This window comes from Rhinatrema bivittatum, chromosome 4 (genome assembly GCF_901001135.1).
Source record: "Rhinatrema bivittatum chromosome 4, aRhiBiv1.1, whole genome shotgun sequence".
Taxonomy (NCBI): domain Eukaryota; kingdom Metazoa; phylum Chordata; class Amphibia; order Gymnophiona; family Rhinatrematidae; genus Rhinatrema; species Rhinatrema bivittatum.
This window is the reverse complement of record NC_042618.1, coordinates 83,565,527-83,584,850: the sequence shown is the minus strand read 5'-3', so window position 1 is coordinate 83,584,850 and position 19,324 is coordinate 83,565,527. Positions and strand designations below refer to the sequence as shown.

The 19,324-nt window shown below is 47.3% G+C and overlaps 2 protein-coding genes across 4 annotated transcripts in view; one reads left to right on the top strand and one right to left on the bottom strand.

Annotated features, from left to right (window-relative positions):
- ACYP1 (acylphosphatase 1) overlaps positions 1-8,143 on the bottom strand; it is a 51,140-nt gene extending 42,997 nt beyond the window's left edge. For both annotated transcript variants that reach the window (XM_029598416.1, XM_029598417.1), the window contains exon 1: positions 7,972-8,143. The gene's annotated coding sequence lies outside the window, so the exon portion shown is untranslated. The remainder of the gene's footprint in view (positions 1-7,971) is intronic.
- A 48-nt stretch (positions 8,144-8,191) lies between these two features.
- Positions 8,192-19,324, top strand: part of ZC2HC1C (zinc finger C2HC-type containing 1C) — a 34,696-nt gene continuing 23,563 nt past the window's right edge. For both annotated transcript variants that reach the window (XM_029598409.1, XM_029598411.1), the window contains exon 1: positions 8,192-8,307. The gene's annotated coding sequence lies outside the window, so the exon portion shown is untranslated. The remainder of the gene's footprint in view (positions 8,308-19,324) is intronic.

Below are 19,324 nucleotides of genomic sequence, written 5' to 3'. Positions count from 1 at the left end.
TACCCAGGGCAAGTCTTGCCTCACAAATCTGCTTCACTTTTTTGAAGGAGTTAATAAACATGTGGATAAAGGTGAACCGGTAGATATAGTATACTTGGATTTTCAGAAGGCGTTTGACAAAGTTCCTCATAAGAGGCTTCTAGGAAAAGTAAAAAGTCATGGGATAGGTGGCGATGTCCTTTCGTGGATTGCAAACTGGCTAAAAGACAGGAAACAGAGAGTAGGATTAAATGGGCAATTTTCTCAGTGGAAGGGAGTGGACAGTGGAGTGCCTCAGGGATTGTGAATTTTGTTCGAGGATGTCACCCAGAGCACTGAAGCAACGGGCCTACAGGCTTCAGGAACTTTTTGCTTCACCGGAGCCATCGGAGGCTCATTCGTCGCCTGGCCCTGCGATTTTACCGGCTCCCTCAAAAAAGAGGGCATCATCGTGGGATCCTCAATCCTCCAATTTTGGAGGTAAGGATATGGCAAGCCGGCAAAGGCCATCGGATTTTCAAAAATCCATAGACCCAGAATCGCCGGCACAGGACACACTGGCGCCAAAAATCTCGGTGCCTAAAACTTCTGCGCCTAAGCCACCTTCTGCGCATAAAACAGTGTCGGCGCCTAACACTTCTGCGCCTCAGCAAGTATCGGCGCACAACACTTCTACGTGCATGGCGCCAAAGACACTTGTGCGCATGATGCTGAAGGACCCTGCGCGCACGGCGCAGAAGATTTCTGCGTGCACGGCGCCGAAGTCACTTACGCACACGGCGCTGTCCACATCTGCGCACATGGCGCCACCACCTGCGCGCACAGCACCGATACTACCTCCGCGTCCAGAGCCAAACATATCTGTGTGCACGGCGCCAGAGATATCGGCGCCGATAAATCTTGCGCGCACAGAAACAAAAAGATATGCGCGCAAGTCTAGATCCGCGCGCAAGTCTAGATCAGCGTACAAAACATATGAGCACCCATCTCATGTACTACATCATGAGTTGAAACGACGACGTAGACCCTCACAAATGTCTTCTTCCTCCTCTCCATCAATAACTCCACCTCGTTCAGGTACTTCCCTTTCTTCGAGAGCTACTTCGACAAACTTTATAATAAAATGTAGAAAGCGATCACCGTCTTCATGTAGAAGTCCTACAGACTCGTCGTCACACTATTATCATAAGCACTCACGACATTCCCACCACAAAAAGTCGGCAAAGAGGAGTGCAACATGAGAATTAAGCCCTTCGACTTCTAAATCATCTCATGTACCAACTTCAAATACCTTCTCCCACAGAGAGGTAATACAAGTTGCTTCCTCTAACGCTTCTACTGCTTCAGAAGATTCGATGGACATAATATGCGACAAAAAACAGAGAGACCATAAAGTATCCAGTACTTTACCTCAGAACACTCCAATGCAACCTAAAGCATGTGAGTCACAAGAATTAGATGATCGTACAATAATGCTCCCTCGTACAAAAGAGGCATTTTATCAATTGTCTCAATCCTTAGCAGGATTTTATGAAACTCTTCAGTCATCATTCAAAATGACTAATATTGCCTCTGTCAGTTCTCCCGAACATAAAACACAGACTACTAGAGAACCGTCGGTGGAACCTCAAACATCTCCCATGACAAACCGACCAACTTCACCAAATTATAAACAGGATACATCTTTTGATTCTCCTTCACCACCAACATCCCCATCATCATCTACAGGATTGCCATCGGATCCACAGGAACAACCTCAGAAGCCGTATTCTCCTCCAGAAGACCTTACATACTCAAAATTTCTAGAAACATTGGGTACAATACTGCATCTAGAGGTCCAAAAAGAAACAGACTCTAGCTCAGAAACACTTGGTCTCCTAAAAATTTTCGATACTCCAAGAGAACCAACATCTCTTCCACCAAAAGAGCTCCTGCATTCAGTCTTACAGAAATCCTAGGAAACACCTTTCGCAATCTCAGTGGTATCCAGGAAGAAGGACATAAAATTCCGTATGAGGAAAACATCACCGTACTCTATACCACAATTACCTCATGCTTCAATTGTAGTAGAGTCGGCGATGCAAAGATTTAAGGAAACGAAGTCGCATTCCTCATATCCACCAGGCAAAGACAACAAATATTTAGATGAGTTTGGCAGGAAAATAACCATAACTCAATGTTGAATGCCCGAATTATGCACCATCAATTCTACGTGGTACAATACCTATATAAGTGCATACAAGCTATAAAAGGTATGCTTGCCTCGACTGCGGATCAAATACCTCCACCTCTTCATGACATGGAGGAGTGCTCTCGACACCTTTTGAGGTCAATTTATGAAGCATATGAAACATCTTCCAGGGCATCTGCATCAGCCATTGCAGCCCGCAGACTGGCATGGTTACATTCAAGTTCGGTACGTGAAGATTTACATGAGAAACTAACAAACCTTCCATGTACAGGGGATAACCTGTTCAGAGAACGATTCCAGGACACTGTGGGCAAACTATTCGACCACACGTCGTTATAGTGGCTTTACTCGCTGGCAATCATATGCCAGGAGACCCTACAGATCTTACCAGTCCTTTCGTACACAGCCTTACCCTGCTTACCAACATCCTCCTCCACAACAGAATACCTCAAACCAATGTAGAGGTAAACCACGTAACCAGAGACAGCAGGCACAGCAGCCGGCTACTGCAGTAAAATAGACTCCATCTTTTTAGTTACCTAGCCACCACCACAACATCAAGCACCACCCAGCAGGATTCATTCTTGCCTGACAGCCTGGGAGAGAATAACATCTGATCAATGGGTTTTGGAGATAGTACATCACGGTTACCAACTCCAATTTGTCACAAAACCCATATTACCTCAGCTTTCCACTCTCAAGATTCAAAGCTTTCAACCACAATTGGGGGAGGAAATTGCTTCGCTTTGCAAACAACAAGCGATACGACAAATATCCCCGGGGACCCAATCACAAGGATTTTATTCCCCATACTTCCTCATACCCAAGAAATCGGGTGAACTTCGTCCCATCCTAGACCTAAGAGAACTGAACAAATTTCTCACCAAAGAGAAATTCAAAATGGTATCGTTGAAATCAATCCTTCCTCTGATTCAAACCAACGATTGGATGTGTTCCATCGACCTGAAGGATGCTTACACACACATCCCAATCCATCCATCCTCATGGCGTTACCTATGCTTTCGCTACAGACATCAACACTACCAGTACAAAGTTCTCCCCTTTGGACTATCAGCTGCACCCAGGGTTTTCACCAAATGCATGGTAGTGGTGGTGGCTCATCTCAGACAACAGGGTATAACCATCTTTCCATATCTGGACGATTGGCTCATAATTGCCCCAACTCCAAATATCTTACTAGATCACCTCCATCGGGTGATACAATACTTACAGGAATTAGGATTAGTGATCAATTTTCAGAAATCACACCTACAACCAACACAACAGTTACAGTTCATAGGAGCATGCCTGGACACTACTTGCAACAGGGCATACCTACCAAACGACAGAATATCACAATTCCGTCACCTTCTACATACCTTGAACCACACTCGGAGACCTTCAGCAAGAGAGGTTTTAGTAATCCTAGGCCACATGGCGGCGGCTGTTTTCACGGTTCCAAACACCAGGCTACACATGAGACGCCTGCAATGGGGACTAAAACGCCAATGGAAACAACACTCACAACCACTGACGCAGAAGTTATCTTTGACCGCCGAAATGAAAAAAGATATAACATGGTGGCTCCTTCACTCAACCCTGTCCAAGGGAGCATTGTTCGGTTCCCCTCCTCACAATGCAGTCTTAACCACAGATGTGTCTCGCAAGGGATGGGGTGCACACCTCGAGATTTACGAAACACAAGGGTTATGGACAATCTCAGAACAAAACCTACAAATAAATTTATTGGAACTCAGAGCGATTCGGAATGCATTTCAAGTGTTCCAAGACCACCTGAAAGGATGCAGGGTCATGATCTACACGGACAATACAATCAAGTGGCGATGTTTTACATCAACAAACAAGGAGGGTCCGGTTCATGGTCCCTCTGCAAGGAGACCCCGATAATCTTCGAACACGCTCACAGGAATTGCATACATCTGCAAGCAACTTACCTACCAGGAGTGGCAAAAACAAGAGTGGACAGGCTAAGCCACATTTTTCATCCTCACGAATGGACACTCAATGCAGAAATAGCCCAAAGCATATTCATGCAGTGGGGGACGTCTTTGATAGATCTCTTTGCAATGGAGTTCAATGCTCAAGTTCCCAAATTCTGCTCGATAAGACCAAGCCAATTCAGGATCGCTCAAGATGCCTTCCTCATCCCGTGGACGACAGGCCTCCTGTACGCCTTTCCTCCCATACCACTCATAACAAGGACAATTCAAAAGTGCATAGCAGACAAAGCTCAACTGATACTCATCGCCCCGGCCTGGCCGAGGCAACCATGGTCCAGTTTCCTTCTCAGACTATCCATCATGGATCCAATTTGTTTACCGACTCGTCAAGATCTTCTCTGCCAAGATCAAGGAATGCTTCTACACCCGTTACACTCATCTCTCCACTTGACAGCGTGGAGATTGAAAGGCTCCTTTTAACAGAACAAGGATTTTCCACTTCGGCACAATTCATTTTGTTAGAATCCTGGAAACTCTCAACGATGAAAAATTAGCGCTATAAATGGAAACGTTACTCGACCTGGTGCACTTCCAAAGGTGTACCACCATTGCACTGCTCACCTGAGTTACTCATTGATTATCTTCATACACTATATGCAGCTGGTCTAGCAACATCATCCATCAGAGTTCATCTCAGTGCCATAGGAGCATATCATAGACCAGTTAACAATATTCCTATATCCAATCACCCCTTACTCTCTCGTTTCATTAAGGGGTTAACTCACCTTAGGCCTCCCATCTCTAAGCCTCCAGTTCCATGGAACCTCAACATAGTTCTGGAACAGCTCATGCTTTTCCCGTTTGAACCCATGGACTCAGCACATGTTAAATACCTCACATGGAAAGTTGTATTCCTGGTTGCAGTAACATCGGCACGAAGAGTCAGTGAATTACAGGCCTTGGTCCATTATTCTCCATATTTGCAATTTCATCACCAAAAGGTAGTTCTCCAAACTCACCCATCCTTCCTACCAAAAGTGGTTTCTCAATTCCATCTCAATCAGATCATGGAATTACCCACCTTTTTCCCTAAACCTCATACAAATGATAGGGAGAAACTACTGCACACACTAGATTGTAAAAGAGCTTTAGCATACTACAAAGAAAGGACAAACTCGGACTCCCGTGTTTCTCAACTCTTTGTCTCCTTTGACCCAAAGGCACCTGGATTACCAGTGGATAAACGCACAATCTCCAGCTGGATAGCACAGTGCATCAAATTCTGTTACGATAAACAGAAACTACAACTACATTCAGAGCTGAAAGCTCACCAAGTCAGAGCAGTAGCAGCCTCATTGGCACACCTAAAGAATGTGCAACCCACAGACATGCAAGGCAGCTAGATGGTCATTGCTTCATATCTTCACATCTCGCTACTGCCTTGATCAACAAGCAGCCACTGATGTGAAGATAGGGCAAGCAATCCTGCAATCTCTATCCTCCTGTCCACGGTGACCGCCACACTGTCAAAGATCAAGTACAAATATATATATCATAAACAACGTGATCGGGAGCTTGGGACTCCCAAGACAGCATGGCTAATTCAGCCCTGCTATCTACCGGAAAAAGCAAGTTTGCTTACTGTAAACGGTGTTTCCGTAGATAACAGGATGAATTAGCCATGCTGACCCACCCTCCTCCCTGGCAGTCACCAAGTCTGCGACTACACTACAGCTTAATCACGGACTGAGGAGATTCCGTTACTCTCCTGCACGGGAACCCACGCCCAGCTGCAGAGAGCAAAGCTCTAATCTCTGCTTTGACAAGCTCCGCCTCCTGGACCTGATTGACAGATCCCATGACAGCATGGCTAATTCATCCTGCTATCTACGGAAACACCGTTTACGGTAAGCAAATTTGCTTTTACCCTGGAAAGATGATGAGCTGCCTACCTGAGTTGGAAGACATTAATGAAAAATTAAGCAGAAATGGAAAAAATAGAATTCAGCGAGAAGCAAATTAACAAAAGAGCAAGTATAATACAATATTGGGAAAAGATAGCAGCAAATCTATACAGGAATTGTTAGACAGTGAGCAACATACTTTTATATAAGATCTGAACATAAGTAGAACATGACAAATTGCTAGGTGTGTTTGTGTGTGAGGAATGAGTGAAAGTTGATCGAATGGATAATATCCAGAAGGGGGGGGGGGGGGGGGGAGTGGAAAAATGAGCTGGATCGTTTTGGCTGGATGGCATAGCTCATGGCATCCATGTTAAGATCTGGCCATGGTTTTCTTTTTGTTGAAAAGATTAAGTATAGCAATACATTTGTATTCTTGAAAATTTGTAAGTTTTGTCAATTAAGACAATCTTAATAAAATTAAAAAAAAATAGGATCTAAGGCATGGCAGAAGGGGAAACTGATGTGATGGGCCTTGTGGACTCTCTCTGCTGACAGGCTCTGTTCCCCCTCCTCCCACTTCTACAACCCTTCTCTCGCTTGCTCTCCCCCATTGTCTTCTTCCACTTACCCCTAAATCTTGCTTTGTATCACCCTTACACTCCCCCATGTTCTGTCCCTCTCTTTTCTCCTTCAACCTTTTCTTGCTTCCGGTGTCCTCCTCTTCTTTCTCACATTCCCCTTACTCCCCTCTTCTCTCATCACCATCGTCCCCTTCCATGTATATCTTGAGGAACAAGGAGCTACTGGAGTGCCACATCCAACCCCCGTGGGGATAGCTTTACCTCCTTTTTGAAAGGGGGAGGGGTAGAGAACTGGGGTTGGGTTGCATAAGAGAGTTGAATCCTTGTCTACCCAAACTGGAAGAATCAACTGGGCAGACTGGATGTGCCAAATTTTTTTTTCTGCTGTCACTTACAATGTTACTATCTTCTCAACTCTCCACTCCTCTCCCCTTACCCTTCCATATTTTCCCCCAATAACATCCATCTCCCCCGTTCACACTCCTATTCGCCCCTCCCACTTCTCCCTTTACACTCCTCCTACACTCCTTTTCCTCTATCCCTTCTTATTCTTCCGTGTCTTCTCCCCTATTTCTCTACTCATCCTCACATTGGTACATTCGTGTTTCACTAACCCAATCTCTCCTGCAGTTCTCTACCTCCATTTTCTTCCCACCTCATGCTCTCTTATTCTCACCAGCTCTACCTGCCCTCTCTCCTCCATTTCCAACTTAACTCTTCCATTTCATCTTGCCCCATGTCCTACCGTCCTCATTCCCATTCCTTCCTTATCGTCTCCTCCTCTCTCCCAATTCCTTATCTTCCCCTCCTCTCTCCCTCCTCCCCTCATATCCTCTCCCTCTTCTATTTCTTCTTTATCCTCTTTTTACCCTGTCTCTCCCCTATTCCCTCCTTATCCTTCCTCCTTCTCTTCCCCTCCCATTCCTTCCTTAGCTTCCCCTCCTCACCTCCCATTCCTTATCTTCCCCTCACATCCTCTCCCTCTCAAATTATCTCCCCTCTTCTATTTCTTCCTTATCCTCTCTCTTTTTACCCTGTCTCTCCCCCATTCCCTCCTCCTTCTCTTCCCCTCACATTCTCCCCTCCCCCATGTTTTCTTTATCCTTCCCCCTACTTCCACTCTCTCTTGGCTCGTCTCCTGTCCTCCTTCTCTCTCGGCCTCTTCCCCTCACATCCTTTCCCCCTCCCGCATTCCTACCTTTCTTCCTTATTCTCCCTTCCCCCCTCTCTCTCTCTCCCCATTCCTCAGGCTCCTTTCCCTTTCTCCCTCTCACTCCTCCACCCTCGGATGATAAGGAAGGGCCTGGCGCGGTGTCCGTGGGTTATGAAGGAAGGACCGGCAGCGGCGTCACCTCTGTCTCTCCTGCGCCCCGTCTCAGATTCTCCCGATCCTGCAGCAACCGACGGCTCCGACTGCGGGCGGGCGGGAACGAAAGCCGCGCCTGGATTCGCTGAGGCTGAAAGAGGCAGCGGAAGCGCGCGGCGGCGCTGCCCAATCCCCGGCGGCTCCGTTCCGCGCCTTGCGCAGAGCCACGCCCACCACGGCTCCCCACCTGACTCTTAAAACCCCACGCGCTGATGTCACCTAGCAACCCACAGCAACATCGCGAGCCGGCGCCGAGCAGCGGGGGAAGCGCGGTGAGAGAGGGCAGTCCGAGACCTGTCCCCAGCGCTGCGGTCTCCGTGAGGTCGGTATCCACCTCTGGGTAGTCACTAGGTCCTGCCATCCTCATCCTCCCCACTGCCGTCTCTGAGAGGTGTCTGGGAGGTTACTGCCCCCCCCCCCGGGGGGGTCTCGCCAGGGTCACTGGCCCCCGGGCCTGGCGCGGTTTCCGGGTGTGCCATGGCCCCCGGGCCTGGCGCGGTTTCCGGGGGTTCACTGGCCCCCGGGCCTGGCGCGGTTTCTGGGTGTGCCCTGGCTCCTGTGGCCATACCTAGAGCAGTTTCTGGGGCCGATGCAATAAAGTCGCGTAGAAAGTAGGATGAAAAATAAAAAAAAAAAAATTGCAATAAGGGCATTAGCGCATATTCAATGCCCATCCAATGCGGTGTGCATCTAATAGCGCTCATCACATGCAAATGCATGTGATGAGCGCTATTAGGCATTCACTCCCAATGCAAAAAAAAAAAAAAAAAAGTGCATCTCGGAGGCACATTTAACTGTTATTTATTAACGCCTGCCTGGAGCATTAATAGCTGTATGCATAAAAAAAAGTACAGAAAAGCAGAAAAAACTGTTTTTCTCTACTGCCTCCTTCTTAAAATTAACATTCCAGGCAGGCATTAATAGATGACAGTTAAATGTGCGTCCCAGACGCACTTTCGTTTCTTTTTGCATCGGGAGTGAATGCCTAATAGCGCTCATCACATGCATTTGCATGTGATGAGCGCTATTAGTTCCCTGTACCTACCAGGATCAGTCCAGACTGCTGGGTTATGCCTCCAGTCCAGCAGATGGAGTCAGAGAGAAACTGAAAAGGCACCACTGATATACCCTGGTGCGCCCCCTGCGATCCTTCAGTATATCTCTGACTCCAGCAGATGAGAGAGCATAACCTTGCGGTCCTGATCTCCTGTAAATTGAATTGTGAAGGGGTTTCCCTATCAGGTTTGATTAGTATATAGGAGAAATCCTGTGACTGGATCAAGGTAATATTTTGTACCTAATGAGGTACTGCTAATTTGGTATTGCTAATAGGAGCCGTAGCAGGCAAGGCAGGGCACTGCCCTACAGCCTTTTCCCGGGGTTTCTTTCAGCCCTACCCAGTGAGAGGAGGGGAGAATTAATCGGTGGGCCGGTCACTCTCCCTTTCCGACTCCTGAGAAGTTTAATTCCTCGGAGAAAAAGTTTAGCCGGGTGCACTACACCCCCTACCGGCTCCAATAATAAATTGTTTGTGAGGTAATTTACTTTGCTGCCGGTGGCAGCGCTCTCAACAAAAAAAAAAAAACAAACAAAAAAACGAGGTAATTTGGTCCCAGCCTGCTGTACTCACTGTGGTCTCCGGAAGGGGTGGCTTGTCACCCAGCCCTTGTTCGCGCCGTGTTTCACGCCGTTTTTCGCGCCGTTTTTGGATTTTCTTTAAAAAAAAAAAAAAAAAAATGCCCCGAGGACCTGTTTGTGCGGCGTGTGGGGATCCCGGCCGCCGGCTCTCCCGCGAGGGCCTTTGCTCCCGGTGTCTTCCCGGGGGTGAGGGCTCCTCGCGGGGGCCAGCCGCGGCCGGGGGCTCCCCTTCCCCTCGGACTGGTGCACGGGCAGCGTCGGGCAGATCTCGGCAGTCCTCGCTGCCGATTCCGGGGGCGGCGGCCATTTTGGAAAATTCTGCGGCCATTTTAAATGAGCTCGAGGGTGACGCGATTTCGTCAGAAGAGGGGGAGGACCTCCCCCCTCTGTCCCCGCCGGACCTTAGCCCCCGCGGGCCAGATTTGCCACCTGGGGGAGCAAAAGGAGGTTCCTTGAAAAGACCTCATCCCTTTACCTCACAATTTGTTCTTTTGCTCCATAAGGCGTATATGGAAGCCGAAACGGAATGGGATCAGGGTAATCCTGGCCCAGCTAAACAGGGAAGAGTTTCTACAGGTCTCTTTGGATTGGGAGATCCAGCTCCAGCTCCTCCTAAACCCCCGCAGCAGGCTTCTCCGGCTCCCCCTCCAAAACCACAGCCTGCAGCTCCGGTTCCCCTTTCACAGGCTCCGTCCCCTCCGGATCCGGATACGGACGTGGGGGGTACGGACCCTGTTGACCCGGTTGAGGGGGATGATCCTCAGATTCTCCGGTTATTTCATAAGGAGGAATTGGATCCGTTGATTACTCATGTCCTTAGGGAACTAAAGATTCCAATACCCCAGATAGACTCAAATGCCCAGCCAGGGGATTTTGAATTGGATGGGCTCCGCACTCCCGCGCATGCTTTTCCTTTTCACAATAAACTGTTTCAGCTTGTGTCCCGGGAATGGGATAATCCGGAGGCAACTCTTAGAGTCAGCCGGGCTATGGATAAGCTTTACCCTCTCCCTACTGAATCCTTGGAGCTCCTTAGGGTGCCAAGGGTGGATTCGGCGGTCACTGCCATGGCAAAACATACCACCATTCCCGTAACAGGGGGTACGGCCCTTAGGGATCTTCAAGATCAGGAAGTTGGAGACGTTGCTTAAACGCATCTTTGAGGTGTCAGCCTTGGGAGTACGGGCGGCAGTTTGCAGTTGCATGGTACAAAGGGCTACCCTTCGCTGGGTACAACAGATGTTGACATCTCAGGATCTGCCTCCGGATGAAGCAGAGCAGGCAAACCGCATAGAATCTGCGGTGGCTTACGCCGCAGATGCCTTCTATGACCTCCTCCGCACTTCGGCCCGGTCTATGTCTTCGGCAGTGTCGGCTCGGAGGTTACTCTGGCTGCGTCACTGGGCAGCAGATTCTTCCTCCAAGGCCCAACTCGGTTCCTTTCCCTTTCGGGGAAAACTGTTATTTGGCACCGAGTTAGAAGACCTTATCCGGTCTTTGGGGGAGAATAAGGTGTTCAAGTTACCAGAGGACAGGCCTAGATTTTTTCGCCCTTCGGGTACTTTTCGCGGACGATTTCGCGGGCAGCGACGTTTTCGATCGGGGAGGGGCTCCTCCTTTGCTACAAGGCAGCCATCTACGCGCTCCCAGTCATGGACTCCTTCCTTTCATGGTAGAAGGCCGGCCCGCGCAGGGGCGTCTCATACCTTCGCCACCTCTAAAGCGGCTCAATGAAGGGACGCCGGTCCATTCCTCCATCCCGGAGGTCGGAGGACGACTCTCTTACTTTCGGGAGGAATGGGCCACAATTACCACGGACCAATGGGTCCTCGACATTATTTCTCACGGATACGCCTTAGATTTTGCAAAACCCCTGCGCGATTTGTTTCTAATCTCTCCCAGCGGTTCTCTAGTAAAGCAACAACGAATTGCTCAGACCCTGGAGCGGTTACAGGAGCTGGGAGCGATAGTGCCAGTGCCGCCCGCCGAACAGCGCACAGGCCGTTATTCCATCTATTTCATCGTTCCCAAAAAGGAGGGCACGTTCCGGCCAATTCTGGATCTCAAGCGGGTCAACAGGGCTTTGCGCATACCGCGGTTTCGGATGGAGACCCTGCGCTCGGTCATCGCCGCGGTACACAAAGGCGAGTATTTGGCTTCCTTAGATCTCACAGAGGCTTACTTGCACATAGGAATCCAAGAGTTCCATCAAAGATTTCTGCGCTTTATGGTCCTGGGATCTCATTTCCAGTTCTGCGCTCTTCCGTTCGGTCTGGCGACAGCTCCGAGAGTGTTCACCAAGGTAATGGTGGTCGTGGCGGCGAGTCTTCGGAGAGACGGAGTGTTGGTACACCCTTATTTGGACGACTGGCTCATTCGGGCGAAATCGCGCCGTCTCTGCGAGGATGCAATTCAGGCAGTTCTCCATCGCCTCCACTCCTTGGGGTGGGTAGTCAATTACCCCAAGAGCCATCTGATCCCCTCCCAGAATTTGGAATTTCTGGGCGCCTCGTTCGATACCGAAGTGGGGAAGGTTTTCCTGCCACGGGCAAGGATGGAGCGGCTGATGGCGCACGTTCGCCGTCTCCTCGCCCTTTCCTTGCCAGTGGTATGGGATTACTTACAGGTCCTTGGATATATGGCGTCCACTCTGGATTTGGTTCCGTGGTCTTTTGCGCATATGCGGCCGCTACAGAGGGCCCTTCTGTCTCGTTGGGACCCCAAATCGGAAGAGTTTCAGATACCTTTGCCACTCTTACCCCCAACGCAGACCAGTCTGCAGTGGTGGTTGGATCCGGTCCACTTGCTCCAAGGTACCGATTTGGAGCCACCCCAATGGATTATTGTCACGACCAATGCCAGTCTGACGGGCTGGGGAGCAGTCTGTCAGTCTCAGTCCGCTCAGGGAAGTTGGACGCCTTCTCAAACCAAGTGGTCTATCAATCGTTTGGAAACAAGGGCGGTTCGCCTAGCGCTACAACATTTTCTGCCTTTGATTCGGGACAGAGCAGTTCGGGTTTTGTCCGACAACGCAACCACGGTAGCGTATATAAATCGGCAAGGCGGTACACGGAGTCTACCGGTGGCAACCGAAGCCAGCCAATTGATGGTGTGGGCAGAGCAGCACCTGTCTCGGATTGCGGCGTCTCACATCGCAGGAGTCGACAACGTTCAAGCAGACTATCTCAGCAGGCAACGCCTAGATCCGGGAGAGTGGGAACTATCTCCCGAGGCACTCAGACTCATCTGCCGCCGGTGGGGAACTCCACGGTTGGACCTCATGGCAACTCGTTTGAATGCCAAGGCAGCTCGCTTCTTCAGTCGCAGAAGGGAACACGGGTCGGAGGGCGTGGACACGCTAGTTCTTCCCTGGCCCACGCACGTTCTTCTGTATGTGTTTCCACCGTGGCCGTTGGTGGGGAAAATATTGCGGCGAATAGAATCCCACGCGGGACCCGTCGTTCTCGTAGCCCCAGAGTGGCCAAGGAGGCCGTGGTTCGCCGACCTCATCAATCTAGCGGTGGACGGCCCCTTGCGTCTCGGGCATCTGCCTCGGCTCCTTCGGCAGGGTCCAGTATTTTTCGACCAGGCCGATCGCTTTTGTCTAGCGGCTTGGCTTATGAGAGGCGGCAATTGAGAAAGAAAGGATATCCGGAGTCGGTCATTACTACTCTTCTGCAGGCTCGTAAACCCTCTACCTCGGTTGCTTATGTCAGGGTATGGAGAGTTTTTGACTCCTGGTGTCAGGGTCTGGAGGTGCCGTCGCGGAAGGCTACGGTGTCTCATATTCTGACTTTTTTGCAAGAGGGTCTAAAGAAGGGTTTATCTTATAATTCTCTGCGTGTGCAGGTGGCAGCCTTAGGCTGTTACAGCGGTAAACTTGACGGAATTTCCATTGCCATGCATCCGGACGTTGCACGATTTTTAAAAGGAGTTAAGCATTTGCGACCCCCGGTACGACCTATCTGTCCTTCTTGGAGTTTAAATTTGGTTCTCCGGGGTCTTTGTACTTCTCCGTTTGAACCCCTACGAAGGGCTACTCTCAAGGATCTCACTCTCAAAACTGTTTTTCTCGTCGCTATTTGTTTGGCTCGCCGAATCTCGGAACTTCAGGAACTTTTCTCCGTATTTCTAATTCGGGGGTTTCTCTACGTACCGTTCCCTCGTTTTTGCCTAAGGTAGTTTCCGCTTTTCACGTCAACCAGACGGTGGACCTACCGGCTTTTGCGGTTGACGGAGCGGAGGCGTCGCGGCAACCGGAACTTCGCAAGTTGGATGTTCGAAGGACGCTCTTGCGGTACCTGGACATTACCAACCCTTTTCGGTTGTCTGATCATCTGTTTGTCTTGTGGGGTGGTCCAAAGAAAGGGAATAAAGCTTCGAAAGCTACGATAGCACGCTGGTTGAAAGAGGCGATTGTTTCTACTTACATTTCCCAAGGTCGCGCAGTTCCGGAGGGTCTTAAGGCTCATTCTCTGCGCTCCCAGGCGGCATCTTGGGCAGAGAGTGGTTTTATCTCCTCACAGGAAATTTGCCGAGCGGCTACTTGGAAGACGTTGCACACATTTGCGAGACATTACCGTTTGGACGTGCGCGCTCCGACGGTGGACTCCTTTGGCAGTGGTGTGCTTCGTGCGGGACTGTCAGGGTCCCACCCCGTTTAGGGCAGCTTGGGTACTTCCCAGCAGTCTGGACTGATCCTGGTACGTACAGGGAAAGGAAAATTAGGGCTTACCTGATAATTTTCATTCCTGTAGTACCAAGGATCAGTCCAGACGCCCGCCCATATCAGTGAAGAGTATAAAGTCCCGCAACTGTTGTTCTTTTTTTTCGGGTTCCGTTTTTACGGGTACTTGTTCTTTTTTGTATGGTTGACTGCATGGTTTCCTCGTTTTCCACATGTTCATACTTTTCATCTTTATCTTGATCTAGTCACAGAGTTTGCCATTGTTTTCTAATTTCATACTGCTTTGTTATGGATTATACTGAAGGATCGCAGGGGGCGCACCAGGGTATATCAGTGGTGCCTTTTCAGTTTCTCTCTGACTCCATCTGCTGGACGGGAGGCATAACCCAGCAGTCTGGACTGATCCTTGGTACTACAGGAATGAAAATTATCAGGTAAGTCCTAATTTTCCTATTCACACCGCATTGGATGGGCATTGAATAGGCACTTTGGATCAAAAAGTGTGCTTCAATCTGTGTATGGTATATTTTTGGTTTAAATAAAATATATTAAGTGATATTTGTCTACTTTTTTGGATATTATCTTTAGTGCTGTAGACATTTTTATTTAAAATATTTTATATACCGTTTTTATACTATATGTAATCAAAATGGTTTACAATATAACATATATAAAATTACAAAGTTAAATTTAATACAAGGTAAAAAAATAAAGATAATATATCTTCTATATAAATAAAAATGTAAATGTTCGTTTGTTCAAAATCTTAAATCTCCGAAAGTTCTTCACAGATTGCTTTGAAATTTTGACACAACATTGCATTCGAATACGAGCGTGTTTTTATATACCTATATTATATAGATGTCACACCTGTGACAGGTAAAAACATGCTTTTTGGGAAAAACAGCGCCATCTGTTGGACGTAAAAGCAACACACGCTATCTACAATAGAAATGGGCTCTGACCGACTGACCGCAAATGCGCAGTAGAGAGCAGCTCTACCGCGCATGTGCGGACCATAGAGCTCTGAGCTACGTGCTGGGTGTGTCAGGGGGGAGGAGGAAAGGGCAGACGAGTCGCCGCTCCGAGAAACGGCTCAGCCCGTTCCTCTGCCGCTGGGGAAGGGGGGAGGGAGTAGGGACTGCCGGACAGTTACACACAGGAGGAGGAAAGGGTAGAAGAGTCGCCAAGCCAGTCCGTCCACCGACGGGGAAGGGGAGGAGGGAGTTGGGACGGCCGGAGCAGAGCAAATGCGCATTGTGAAATTAAACCAGACTGAGCATCGGCAACACGTGGCCGGGTACAGCTAGTTCTTAAAATGAATAACAGATTAGAAGCTCTAGAAAGAGGGAAGGATTGAGGATAGTGGAGCTTGATACAATTCAAAAAAGCAATATAGGAGAGGCTAGATTAATTGGCCTCATGGATGCTAAAAGCGCACTTAAAGAGAGAGGTTTTAAGCTCTTTTTAAATTCGGTCCTGCTATTTAGGTGTCTAATATTTGTTAATTTGTAAATTGTTAAATGTTCAATGTAAAACGCCATCGAGGCGACAGTTTCTTTCTTGTAAACCGGTGTGATATGTATACTTTACAGGAACATCGGTATATAAAAATTAAAAATAAATAAATAAATAATATAGTCCATGATGGAATTCCAAAGTTGCAGGCCAGCTACTGAAAATGCATGGCATCTCGTTATATCTAGTCAGACAATTTTGATAGTAGGAACGTGTAGAAAGTTATTTTGGGATGAGAGTAAGTTTCTGGAAGGTCTATAGATGCGTAATTGGGAGCTGAGCCAGGTTGCGGTGTCATCATTTTAATAAATTATGAATAATGGAAAGATTTTGAATTTGATCCTGAACTTGATGGGTAACCAGTGCAGAGAGTAAAGTACAGGAAAAATATGGTTTCTATGTGACTTGCAGATAAGAATGCGTGCTGCTGAGTTTTGAATCAGTTGTAGTGGTCGGATAGCATTTTGGTGGAGCCCAAAGGCGGATTGGCCTATCGGTGGATCAGGCATCCCCCGGTGGGCAGATTGCTCCAGTCACATGGTCTGCCGTGCGCGGCCGTGACAAAGCCGCGCTTGGCAGGCCATGTGATGTGTCCTGGGTGGCGAATACCCGGGCTGGTCCGACATCGTGAATCCGCTGTTGGTGGAGCCCAAAGAACAGGGTATTACAGTAGTCTAAATTGCTAAACATTGAAGGATTATTCTGAAGTCTTGATGAAAGAGTAGGGGTTTGAGATGTTTCAGCATGTGTAGCTTAAAGAGTTTTTTACTGTTAGGGATATGTGGTGTGACATGGAAAGACTGGAGTCTATAGTGATGTGATTGGTAAAAGAGTACCATTAAGATAAAGATGAGCAGGAGGTCTGCAGACAGACATTGGGATGGAAGATAAGTGTACAATTTCTGTTTTTGAGATGTTACGTTTCAGATGATTGTGAGAAAGCCAGGATTTTATGGTGCTGATGTATAAGGAAACCAAAGATAGTGTTGGACCATGATTTTGAGAACGGAACGAAAAACTGGATATCAACTGCACATATTTTGAATTGGATATTGAGACTGTCTAAAATATAGCACAATGGTAAAAGAGAGATGTTAAACAGAATGGGGGAAAGTGAAGGCCCTTGTGGGAGCCCTGAGGAAATTGAGTAATGTGAGGATGCAAACGTCCCTATATGGATTTGATAGTGACGATTAGTGAGGAATAATAATTCCCAACATTCTGTTTGCTTTTTTGACTGCCACAGCACACTGAGCCAACGATTTCAATGTGTTATCCACTATGACACCTAGATCTCTTTCTTGGGTTGTAGCACCTAATATGGAACCCAACATTGTGTAATTATAGCATGGGTTATTTTTCCCTATATGCATCACCTTGCACTTATCCACATTAAATTTCATCTGCCATTTGGATGCACAATTTTCCAGTCTCACAAGGTCCTCCTGCAATTTATCACAATCTGCTTGTGATTTAACTACTCTGAACAATTTTGTGTCCTCTGCAAATTTGATTATCTCACTCGTCATATTTCTTTCCAGATCATTTATAAATATATTGAAAAGTAAGGGTCCCAATACAGATCCCTGAGGCACTCCACTGTCCACTCCCTTCCACTGAGAAAATTGTCCATTTAATCCTACTCTCTGTTTCCTGTCTTATAGCCAGTTTGCAATCCACGAAAGGACATCGCCACCTATCCCATGACTTTTTACTTTTCCTAGAAGCCTCTCATAAGGAACTTTGTCAAACGCCTTCTGAAAATCCAAGTATACGATATCTACCGGTTCACCTTTATCCACATGTTTATTAACTCCTTCAAAAAAGTGAAGCAGATTTGTGAGGCAAGACTTGCCCTGGGTAAAGCCATGCTGACTTTGTTCCATTAAACCATGTCTTTCTATATGTTCTGTGATTTTGATGTTTAGAACACTTTCCACTATTTTTCCTGGCACTGAAGTCAGGCTAACCGGTCTGTAGTTTCCCGGATCGCCCCTGGAGCCCTTTTTAAATATTGGGGTTACATTTGCTATCAATCAAAATATACAATATAGTTAGGTATATATCTGTGCTCTAAGTATGTAAGGGGACAGCTGATACAGAGAAAAAATCAAGAAGGTTTCTGTGAGTCAGAGTGGTAGTCGTTGGAGGGAGATTGCATGCCCAAGGTGGGACACGCCAAGGGTGTGGACTGAAGTCTTATCCCTTACTGTCTGAGTGTTTGGCTGAGTAGCCAAGCTTTAAGATCTTTTTAAAAGATTTAAAGTTTTCTTGAGAGCTCAGGTGATGAGGTAGCGAGTTCCATAATTTGGGGCCAATGATGGAGATAGCTCTGTTTCTTGTGGAGGACAATTTGGCTTGTGGTAGAGATGGAACATCTAGATGAAGTTTGCTTGTTGACCTTGTCGTACGTAGTGACCTATGTATATGTATGATATTGTCCAGGGCTGTGTAGTCTACTTTATGAATTGTCTTGTGTAAAATTGTAAGGACTTTGAACTCTATTCTTTTCTCCACCGGTAGCCAATGCAAATTGTTCAGTACAGAGGTTATGTGGTCAGATTTTCTTTTACCAGTCAGTACTCTGGCAGCGGAATTCTGAAGTAACTGCAGTGGTTTTAAGGTCGTTTTAGGTAGACCTATCAGGAGAGAGTTGCAGTAGTCCAGACTGGAAAAGATGAGGGCTTGTAAGACAGTTCTGAAATCATGGAGGTGAAGCATCTGTTTTAGGTGTTTGAGTATTTGAAGTTTATGGAAGCCTTCTTTTGTTCTTGTTGTAATGTGTTTTTTGTAGTTTAGTTCATTGTCTAACCATATGCCAAGGTCTTTTACGTTGTCTTTAAGTTGAATGTGAATGTTGTCAATTTGGAAGGGTGGTGTGGTTATTGATCCTGAGTTTTTTCTTACAATTAGAATACATTCAGTTTTGTTCATGTTTAAACATAATTTTAGGTTGTTTAGCATATTACGAATTGCATCAAGTTGTGAGGCTGCTCTTGACATTGCATCTTCTATGGTGGAAGAGATTGGAATGAGGAGTTGTATGTCATCCGCGTACATGTAGTACGTGATGTCTAGACTTGATAGGAGTTGGCATAAAGGTAGAAGGTAGATATTGAAGAGTATGGGCGATAGTGCAGACCCTTGTGGAACTCCTGTATCAAGGGGGATAGCATCAGATGAATTGTTGTTGTAGGAGACTTTGAAAAACCTGTTTTTAAGGAAAGAGGTGAATCAGCTTAGGGTTTTGCCAGCGAGCACAATGGTTTCTAGGCTAGAAATAAGCCTTTTGTGGTCAACTGTGTCAAAGGCTGCTGAAAGGTCGAGGAGGATCAGTAGATGACCTAGTTTGTTATCTAAGCCTCTTAGAATGGTATCAGAAAGGTTGAGTAGGAGGGTTTCTGTGCTGAGGTTTTTCCTAAAACCGTGTTGGGTGGGATATAAAATTTTGTGGTCGTCAAGATGTTCGTTGAGTTGTTTCAGGACTGCCTTCTTC